General features: G+C 32.8%; 1 long non-coding RNA gene across 1 annotated transcript; it reads right to left on the bottom strand.

Moving 5' to 3' along the window:
* Positions 1 to 5,753: 5,753 nt before the first annotated feature.
* Positions 5,754 to 6,896, bottom strand: LOC149165085 (uncharacterized). Its single transcript, XR_016260301.1, has 4 exons — positions 6,598 to 6,896; positions 6,425 to 6,505; positions 6,305 to 6,339; positions 5,754 to 6,213 (listed from the first exon to the last, which is right to left on the bottom strand). It is a non-coding gene; the product is annotated as an uncharacterized LOC149165085 (long non-coding RNA).
* Between the last annotated feature and the right edge of the window lie 3,049 nt (positions 6,897 to 9,945).

Here is a 9,945-nt window from a genome sequence, read left to right as displayed (position 1 = left end):
CGTCACTCTTTGAAGGGGAATCTGAAGAGGCAACAGAAGCTTGGTTAACTAATATGAGCAAATATTTTCAAATTTACGAATACACCGATAAGCTGAAAGCACGTTTGGCAGTTTATCAGTTAAGGGGTAAGGCAACCCTTTGGTGGGAAGAAATCAAAACAGTAAGGAAAATTGACAAGGAACAGGGGACATGGAACGAATTCCAAAAAAAATTCAAAGAAAATTATTTAACTGAACGTTATTATGACGAAAAATCAAAGGAATTTCACAAGTTAAGGTTGGGAGCCTTAACTATGGATGAATATGTGGCACAATTCACCTCCCTTCTATGCTATGTACCTTATGCAGGAGGAAAAGGCCAAGATTCAACATTTCATTAGTATCTTACCCAATTTCATGAAGGAGAAACTTGAATTTGACTACCACAAAACAATGGATGATGCAGTGCGGAAAGCCCGCATATGTTACTAGAAAATGAAACAGAAAAATGAAGTGTCTAAAGGAGGGTCAAACAGGAAGGGAAGGAGCCTGATTCCAAATAGACACACAAAATTTTCTAATGATAGTAATATACAACAAAAACCTCTTAGTAAATTTCGAGCAAGGAATCTGCCTAAAGATGCTTATTCTAAAACCAGACAGTCAGAAGGAATAGGTAGATCTGTTATGACCAGCAGTCAAAACCACCGCTGCAATGTTGGGGATGCGGAGAACACCACTATTAAAAAAAAAAATCCTGCATAAGGAATGGACGGAAAAACTATCAAATATGCAGGAAGCATCTACAGTTTGAGAAGTGGCGAGGAGCATGCGTAGGATCAACGCTGCTTCGGATGATCATCAAGCAGAATATCAGCCCACCATGATTGAATGTGAAGGTATGATTTCTAAGAAAGATGTCTCTGTTTTTTCTTATCCCCGTGCTAGCTAGTCCTAAGGTGGTAGAAAAGCATCTATAGTAGAGCAGTAAATTTCCAAAATCATGGTTGTTCAATTAGCCACTGCGACAAAGAGAAGGGTAGTTGCTAAAGCATAACATTGCCTTTTAACAATCTTAGCACAACCCATTCACATGGACCTTAACATACTTCCTTTGGGTTCATACAACATTTTAATCGGGATGGATTGGTTGGAAAAGTGTTGGTCCCTAGTTGACTGTAACCATAAAACCAACAGTTTTATCACATAATCAAGACAGAAGAAGGAACTTCAAGGAATCAAGACAGATACTAAACTGCGTCCTATTACTATTAGTCAGTTAGGAAGGTGTAGTACGAAATGATGTCAAATATATGCTATTCAAGTGGGATTTACAAACACCAAGAGTAAAATGACTTCCTTGGAAAATATCCTTGTCATTCAGGAATTTTCTTATGTATTCCCTGAAGCCATTCCTGGATTACCAACCAAGCGTGATATTGATTTCACCATCGAACTAATTGCGGGTGCAGCCTTTTTTCTAGGGCCCCTTATCGCATGAGCATACCTGAGTTGACAGAACTCAAGATGCAACTCTAGGAGCTTCTAGATAAGAACTACATTCGTCCCAATGTGTCCCCATGGGGAGCCCCCATATTATTTGTCCGAAATAAATATGGAACTTTGAGATTATGCTTCGATTATTCTTAGTTAAATAAATTGATCATTAAAAACAAATACCCCCCACCAGGTATTGATGATTTATTTGATCAGTGGCAAGGAGCCAAAGTATTTTCAAAAATCGATTTAAGGTTCAAATACCACCAAATAAAGATAAAGGACGAGTACATATATAAGACTACATTTTGAATTCGTTATGGTCATTACGAGTTTATGGTGCTGCCGTTTGGTTGCACAAATGCCCCAGCCACCTTTTATGAGTTTGATGCATGGTATTTTCTAGCCATATCCTGATAAATTCGTACTGATTTTCATTGACGACATTTTAATATATTCTAAGAATCATGAGGAACACAAAGAACATCTCAGGGCAGTGTTGCAAACACTGTGAGAAAATTAGTTATATGCTTAATTCAGCAAATGTGATTTTTTCAAAAATCAGATTCAATATTTGAGTCACATTATATTAGCAAATGGAATAGCGGTGGACCCGGAGAAGATCAAGACAATTATGGAATGGACCACTCCAAAGAATGTCATGGATATCAGATCATTCATGGGTTTGACTGGGTACTACCATTGGTTTATCGAAGGATTCTCAAAGATCGCCTTTCTAATGACCTCTTTACAAAAAAAGGGGTGCACTTTCCAATGGATAGTCGAGTGTCAACAAAGCTTCAAAAGACTAAAACACTTGCTCACCACTACACCAGTGCTAAAGGTAGATCCGGAAAAGTCTTTTGTGGTTTGCACTGATGCAAGTAAAGAAGGTGTGGGCAGAGTGTTGACATAAGAGGGAAATTTTATTACTTACGAATCATGGAAATTGAAGGAATGTGAACATCAGTACTTTGCTTATGACCTTGAATTAACAGTTGTATTACATGTACTTAAAATGTGGTGACACTATCTGTTGGGGAAGAAATTTCTATTGTTATAGATCATAGCAGCGTTACAAACTTTTCAACCAGTCTAGCTTAAATGCTCGACAGGCCAGATGGAGAACATTCTTTAGTGAGTTCGACTTCGAGATGAAACATATTAAAGGAAAGGAAAATCAAGTAGCTGACACATTCAGCAGAGAAATACATTGTATTTATGAGGTCCAAATCAGCCAAGTATGCTAAAATATTCTGAAAATCATAAAGGAGGCATCTATCAAAGATATTGAATATACTTTTCTTTGGCAGCGAACAAAGGAAGCCCTATCAATAAAGGAAGAATCAGATTTCGAAATGAATTCAAACAACCTCCTTATATTTAAGGGCATAATTTATGCTCTTAACCAAAATTCTATTAAGCAATTGATATTGGATGAATTTCACAGAAAACCATGTGTTGGCCACCCTGGTTACCAGAAGTTGTTGTCATCCATCAAGAAAAAGTATTTCTGGCCCGGGTTAAGGAAGGATATCACTGAATACTTGTCCAAATGTTTGGAGTGCCAATTGGTGAAGGCAGAATATCAACATCCTGTTGGTTTATTACAACCATTGCCCATTCTAGAATGGAAGTGGGAGACCATATCACTAGATTTTATCACCAAATTACCTCACACCAGGAAGCAGAATGACTCAGTTATGTTGGTGGTAGACAAACTGAGCAAAACTGCTCACTTCATACTTGTGAAATCCACCTTGAAAACTGTGGAAATTGAAAACATATTTATGAAGGAAATTTTTCGTCCACACAAGATACCTAAGGTGGTGATTTCTGATAGGGATGTAAAATTTACATCCACATTCTAGAAAACTCTCTTTTCAGGATTAGGTACTCAGATCCAATTTATACTTATTACCATCCTCAAACAAACGGACAAACCAAACGGTAAATCAAGTGCTGGAGGACATGCTACGCATGTTTGTAATGCAACAACCACATAAGTTGGAGGACTACCTCCACCTAGTGGAATTTGCATATAATAATGGACATCATGAATTGTTGGGCATGAGCCCCTTTGAGGTATTATATGGAAGAAGGTGCAGAGTACCCATGGATTGGAATAGTCCAGTTGATAAGCTAGCATTAGGTCCTGACATGCTAGCAAAAATGGAAGAGACTGTTAAGAAGGTTTGACAAAATCTAAGGGCTGCCTATGATAGGCAGAAAATAAACGCTGATAAAAAGAGAACGCTGATAAAAAGAGAACATACAGAGAATTTCAGCTAGGAGATCACGTATATCTAAGAGTAAAGCCCAGAAAAAGTTCCTTACAGTGGAAGGGTTGTGCTAAGTTAGCACCCCGATACTGTGGACCTTTTCAATTCTTGGAGCGGATTGGACCAGTAGCATATAAGCTTGTGTTATCAAGCCATATTCGGGTCCACAATGTTTTCCATGTTTCGTTGCTAAAAAAATATGTGTACAACCCACATCATATAATATTCAATTAATCAGTTAAGGGAATACATATGTTATCGGATAAACTGTTTTTTGAAGAAATTATGATTATAAATTTTGTTTGTGCAGGTCAAACCGGAAGGAGAGTTGCTGGCAGAACCTCTTCGTATTCTCGATCGGAGAGAAACCACCTTGCGGAAGCGAACCATCACCCAGGTTAAAGCCCAGTGGAAGCACTTTGGCCCGAATGAGGTCACTTGGGAAGAGAAAGGATTTATGCGGGAAACTTATCCAGTGCTATTTTCTTAAAAACAACAAAACACCAAGAACGATGTTCCTCATATGGGGGGTATGTAACACCTCATATGGGGGTATGTAACACCTCAAGCTACCTGGAAAAGGTTATTGTGGTCATTAAGTTCAGGTTATTGTAGTCATTAAGTTCAAGTTTATGACTTGATGCATGAATGTATTTTACTCTATGATAATGACTAAGGCTGGAACGACGAGGTTATAATTAGTTACTTAACTAACATGTTAATAAAAATAGATTGTTTTGCAATAGTTAAAAGAAAAAGTTGCCAAGAAACAATTACCCTATGTCTAGAAAGAGAAATATAGAGAGGAGGAAAAAGCTATCTTAGAGCAAGATGGAATAAACCAGTGGGAAAATTACTCAAATATAGTGAAAAGAAGGTACAGAGCTTGAGGCTGGACAATGAGGCGCTGACTCTAAGTGGACATAATCCAGTGTGAAGAACAGAAAGTGCTCACGGAAGAGTGTGGACATGATTGCCAGATAGTGGATGGAAGAGTGTGGACATGATTGCCAGATAGTGGATGGAAGGAGAGACTTGTGGATGGAAGAGTGTGGACATGATTGCCAGATAGTGGATGGAAGGAGAGACTTTCCAAATATCTTTGGGATTTTCCAAATATCTTTGGGATTTTCCAAATATCTTTGTAAAATATGGAAGGAGAGACTTTCCAAATATCTTTGGGATTTTCCAAATATCTTTGGGATTTTCCAAATATCTTTGGGATTTTACACTGATAAATTAATGAGAGTAAGTAACATAGCTTTTATTTAAGTATTGATAGTGATAGAATAATGGAGTAAATGTTTATAGCTTTTATTTAAGTAATGATAGTGATAGAATAATGGAGTAAATGTTTAAAATAGTTTTTATTTAAGTAATGATGGTGATAGAATAATGGAGTAAATGTTTGCTTACAATAATAGGATAACTCATTAGATGGTTATGGAAAGTATATTGAAAATTATAATAGAACAAGGTCAAATAGAAAATTTCTTTATTAATCGAACAAATAAATCTCATGCTTTGTACATGAACTGAAAGGAATTCATAGCACAAAAACAAGTGTAATTATACAGTAAAGCTATAAGGCTAGCAACTCATGAAGTCCAAAGGACCATTCGGCTCTTGCTTTTCTATTTATATTATGCAGATGTAAAAACGGGAAAGAAAACATTCTCGATTTCTTCTGTGGAATAAACTGTAAATTTTAAACCATAATTCCGTCAACTAAAAGTAAGTAAATTGTTTAGTTAAGTACTAAAGAAACAGAGATTCCGCTTAATCAGAGTATAACAAAATAACTAGGTTAATCCTCAAAGTATAACTATCCTCGTAAATGATTAATAGAAGCATTAAATAAAATAAAAAAACATAAGCAGATATTAACAAATACGATAAACAATCATATGGAGCAATAAAACCCTTCCGTAGGCGATTAATGGAAAAGCTATATATATGCAATATCATTAAAATAAGTAAAGTTTATGACCGAAATCTTACAGCAGCAGAGGTGTATTGCATACAACCCAAACAGAGATAAAATAAAAAATGGGGAATAAACCCTCGAATTCTTAAAAAACCCTCAAATTCTTGAAAGCCCTCAAATTCTGAATACATGGAAATATTAACTGTTCCAAAGGAGTTTTGTACCCACAAATTACAAAAAAACAGTGTTTCGAACATAGAAAGTAAAGCAACCTAAATCAACTTTGCAACTAACTAAATCGGCATTAACTGTTTAAATCTTCCTGCTAAAATTTAGGAACCAGGTAGGCTTCGACCGAAAACCTCTGCCAAGCGATTTATCGCAGGCATCAAAACCATAGCAAATAAACTGGGTGAGTTTTCGATGAATAGTTCCAACTTGAAAAAATCCGAGTAATGTATCACTACTGAGGACCTTGGAAGGCGCAGGACTGACTCCATAAGAACCCTGATAAGGGAAGCACGTTACCTGCGACAACACCAACATATCATTATCTAAGGTATATAATATATGCATAAAGGAAATAATTAAAGAACAGAGTAGCCAACGGAAACCTCACCTGAACACTGAAAGTCCCATCTGGATACAGTCTGCCTGCATGGTATGAGAAAACAACATTAATAGCAAGCAAAAATAACTAAACAAAACTGAGAAACGATGTCGTGGAGTGTAATCTCACCTTTCTGTGGCCGGCTTCAAATTTCATTAAGCCTCAATGAAACAGAACAGTGTGGCGATGCCCCTGGACTTGTAGGGTTACCTGCCAAACCATTATCATCCATGAGGCAATAAACCAGACGAGAAACAATTATTATGGAGCAAACTGTATAAATACGATATGTGTTTCATTACTTTTCCGAGAAGAACTGCCAGCCGTGACCATGGCTCTCGAGCAACAAGTTGCAGGACAAATTGAACACCTGGTAGCTGAATGTATTGCAGAGCAGTCGAACCAGAAAACTCTCGAGTGCAAATGACTCTCCATCCTGTCGGAGGCGGGGTACTTGGAACAAACCTAAAACTACTCCACCGTTGAATTTCCCCCATACAGATCGACAGATGTAAGCGAGAACAGATGTCGAGCCAAAGTCTCAGCGATAAATCGAGGCATGCCAAAGGACAGCCCCAGATCGCGCTGCGTGGAGAGATGTACCCAGTGCATTACACCAGAGCAGAGTGACGGGTTCAATGACTAGAGTGAGGCCATGTGCCTCTTTAATGCATGGCAGAGGCCTTAGAGCGGGTTTTGTGTATTTAATATCACATATCAAAAACCAATTGAACGTGTCCGAATGAAAACCTCAACTCCACCCAAACATAGTAAATAATTCATGTGATAATTCGTAAGTTTAGAGGTGATAAATAATTTTTTTATTATTATTATTTCTTTTGTAATGTTTAGGGTGTTACGGAGGAACGGTAGGGGCTCTCCTTGTATGAATTTTTAACCCAATGAGATATCTTTTAACACTTAAATGAATTTAGTGTATTGAAGATTGTAAGTCTAGATTGTATAAATTTTGCAAACAACAAAATCTATTAAATTTTAAAACAATTAATTAAATATTACCAAAAAATTTGATACAATAAAAAACTAATGAACAAAAAAAACTTAAAAGCATATAAAAAGACTATTAAAACCACATAAATAAATTTTGAAATTATTTAACAATCAAAATTGATAGTCATATAATAAACGTTAAATACACACAAATAAATTTGGGTTTTATTATTATCTCTCTTCTAAACCATGGATAATGAATTAGGGTTTTGGTCAAATTCATATTAATTTGTATTTAACCAAATAAAATATATAAAATTTCTATAATTAAATATTGCACTTTAAAATTTATTATTTTTTTAAATAATTTAATTTATTTATTTTCATTTATTTATTTTCAATGTGATTGGATATTAAATTAAACAAATTATTGTTTTATAAATAGATATACGAACTCTTACAATAATAATGATATACATAATTTTAGTTTATAAAATTTTATTTTAATGCATTTTGGAAAGCTATCATATTCAAAAATAAATAGCAAGATAAATAAATATCAAAAGGAGTTGTCTATAATGCGACTTTTTGGAGATTCCGGTGACGGAATCCAGCGGAAGAAATTGAGGTTAAATCTTGATTTGTTGCAGTTAAAATGGTTTTTTAACTGCATATTTGGATTCAGCACCCCGAAAACCCTTGGGACGCTTTCATTGTGCAGAAACTAGCTATCAAACTTGCGATTCCAATAAATTCCTGTCGGATTTCAACTTAAAAACCCGCCAAAAAAACTTCCAAAAAGTGGCATTATAAACAACAAGGCAATTATGATTCAACTCTATTAGCGAAAACAAATGCATAAAGACATTGACGGCTATTCAACCAAAAAAATAAAAAAAATCAAAGCACTCTTTTTAAAGACACAAAAGCAAATGCTTGTAGAGTAGCAGGTGAGGAGCAGTGTTGAAGGCAAAGTTGTCGAGTCACGGAGCACATACGAAAATTAATATACAACCGTACATCTTCACGTTACGAAAAACAAAACTGGTAAACGAGGCCAAATATCAACACCATTAGTTGGTAATGGAAATCCAAGTGGTTTAAACCAAAATAAAAATATCTAACCAGTCTTGAATTTAAAGTGAAATATTAACATTATTACCAACTCAAAGATACATGCGGTCTTGAATTTAAAGTGAAATATTAATATTATTACCAATTCAAAGATGCATGCGGACTTGAATTTAAAATGAAATATTAACATTATTAATTGGTAATGGCAGTCTTTATGGTTTAATATTAAATACATAATTTAATATTAAATAAAATTATGTAACCAATATAATCAAGGATGCTTGCAGTTTTGAATTTAAATATAATTTTAGTAAAGTTTATAGTTTTTTATTAGTTAAATGATGTAAAATATTTTAAAATGTTTTAAATTATAAATTTAAATTTATAATTCTCACAAATTTAATATTTTAATTAATATTTACCCTTACAGTCAGTCATAGAGTGTTACTGGACTAGACCATACCAAGACTATGCGAACCAGTAAATAAAAATTATTAATATTTTTTATTAAATCCACGTATAGAAAAACTAAACGATCTAGTATCACATTAAAAATATTTATTTTATTTTTTTATATAATATAATATATAAATTACTTAAATATTTAAATTAATCAAATTAAGATCTCAAAATTTATTATCCTTTCACATAATTATGATTAATATTACAAAATAAAATATAATATTTTTTTAACAATTTTAATTTTTTTAATTCAATTAAATATAATTTAATTATATGTCGACACTCAATAAAATAAAAATAAAAATCCTATTATATTTCAAATGTAATATTTTAATATATTTTTAATTATATTATTAGAACATACAAATTTTTATTATAATTATTTTAATGGCATACATAGAGATATACATCTCCCTTAAATTTAGTATTTTTTTATATTAATTCAAAATTATATTTTATATTTTTATGGAAGCTTTCTATTTTGCAAGTCTCGTTTTATTTTTAGATTTTTTATTATTTAATATATTATAAGTTTTTGTTTTGAATTTTTGTAAATCTATTTTAAAAATTTTTAGCACCAACCAATATGGTTTATTATGAATTTTCAATCTTGATAATTAGCCACAAGCCACACTGCTTGTTTTAAACGTAATTTTTTCTAAAAACTACAAAAAAAAAAAAACAAAATGATAAGCCTTATTATAAATTTTGGTATGAATATTAAAACCCATAATTTTATATTTTATTTCTATTAAAGTCTCATTATGGAATATTTGGTTTCTTCTATTTTTTTAATTGTTTTTTATTATTTCATATATATATATATAATTCCTTTGTTTACTTAATAAAAATCTTTCTCAAATTTCTCAAAGTAAAAATCAAATTATTATAATTTACATATATATAGAGTAATCTTTTCTAAACTTGAATTCTTATATTTTTTAAAATAAAATATATTTTCTTAAGAAATAGGTTTACTTAATGTTTTTTAAATATGAGATTACTTTAAATTACTTTAATAATTTATTTATGATTCGTCAATATTATCATAAAATATTATTTATTTATTTTTTTTTTAAATAATTTTAAAAAATGATGAGCCTACATAACCTTTAGTGCAAGGCTATTAATTTTATATATGTGCCAGATTTTATCAAGTAAAA

This window comes from Pinus tabuliformis, chromosome 5_1, assembly GCF_031772625.1.
Source record: "Pinus tabuliformis cultivar Carrire ecotype Pingquan chromosome 5_1, CPIR1, whole genome shotgun sequence".
In the NCBI taxonomy this organism is placed as follows: domain Eukaryota; kingdom Viridiplantae; phylum Streptophyta; class Pinopsida; order Pinales; family Pinaceae; genus Pinus; species Pinus tabuliformis.
Note: the sequence above shows the minus strand (reverse complement) of the source record. Positions and strands in the feature narration are given on the sequence as shown.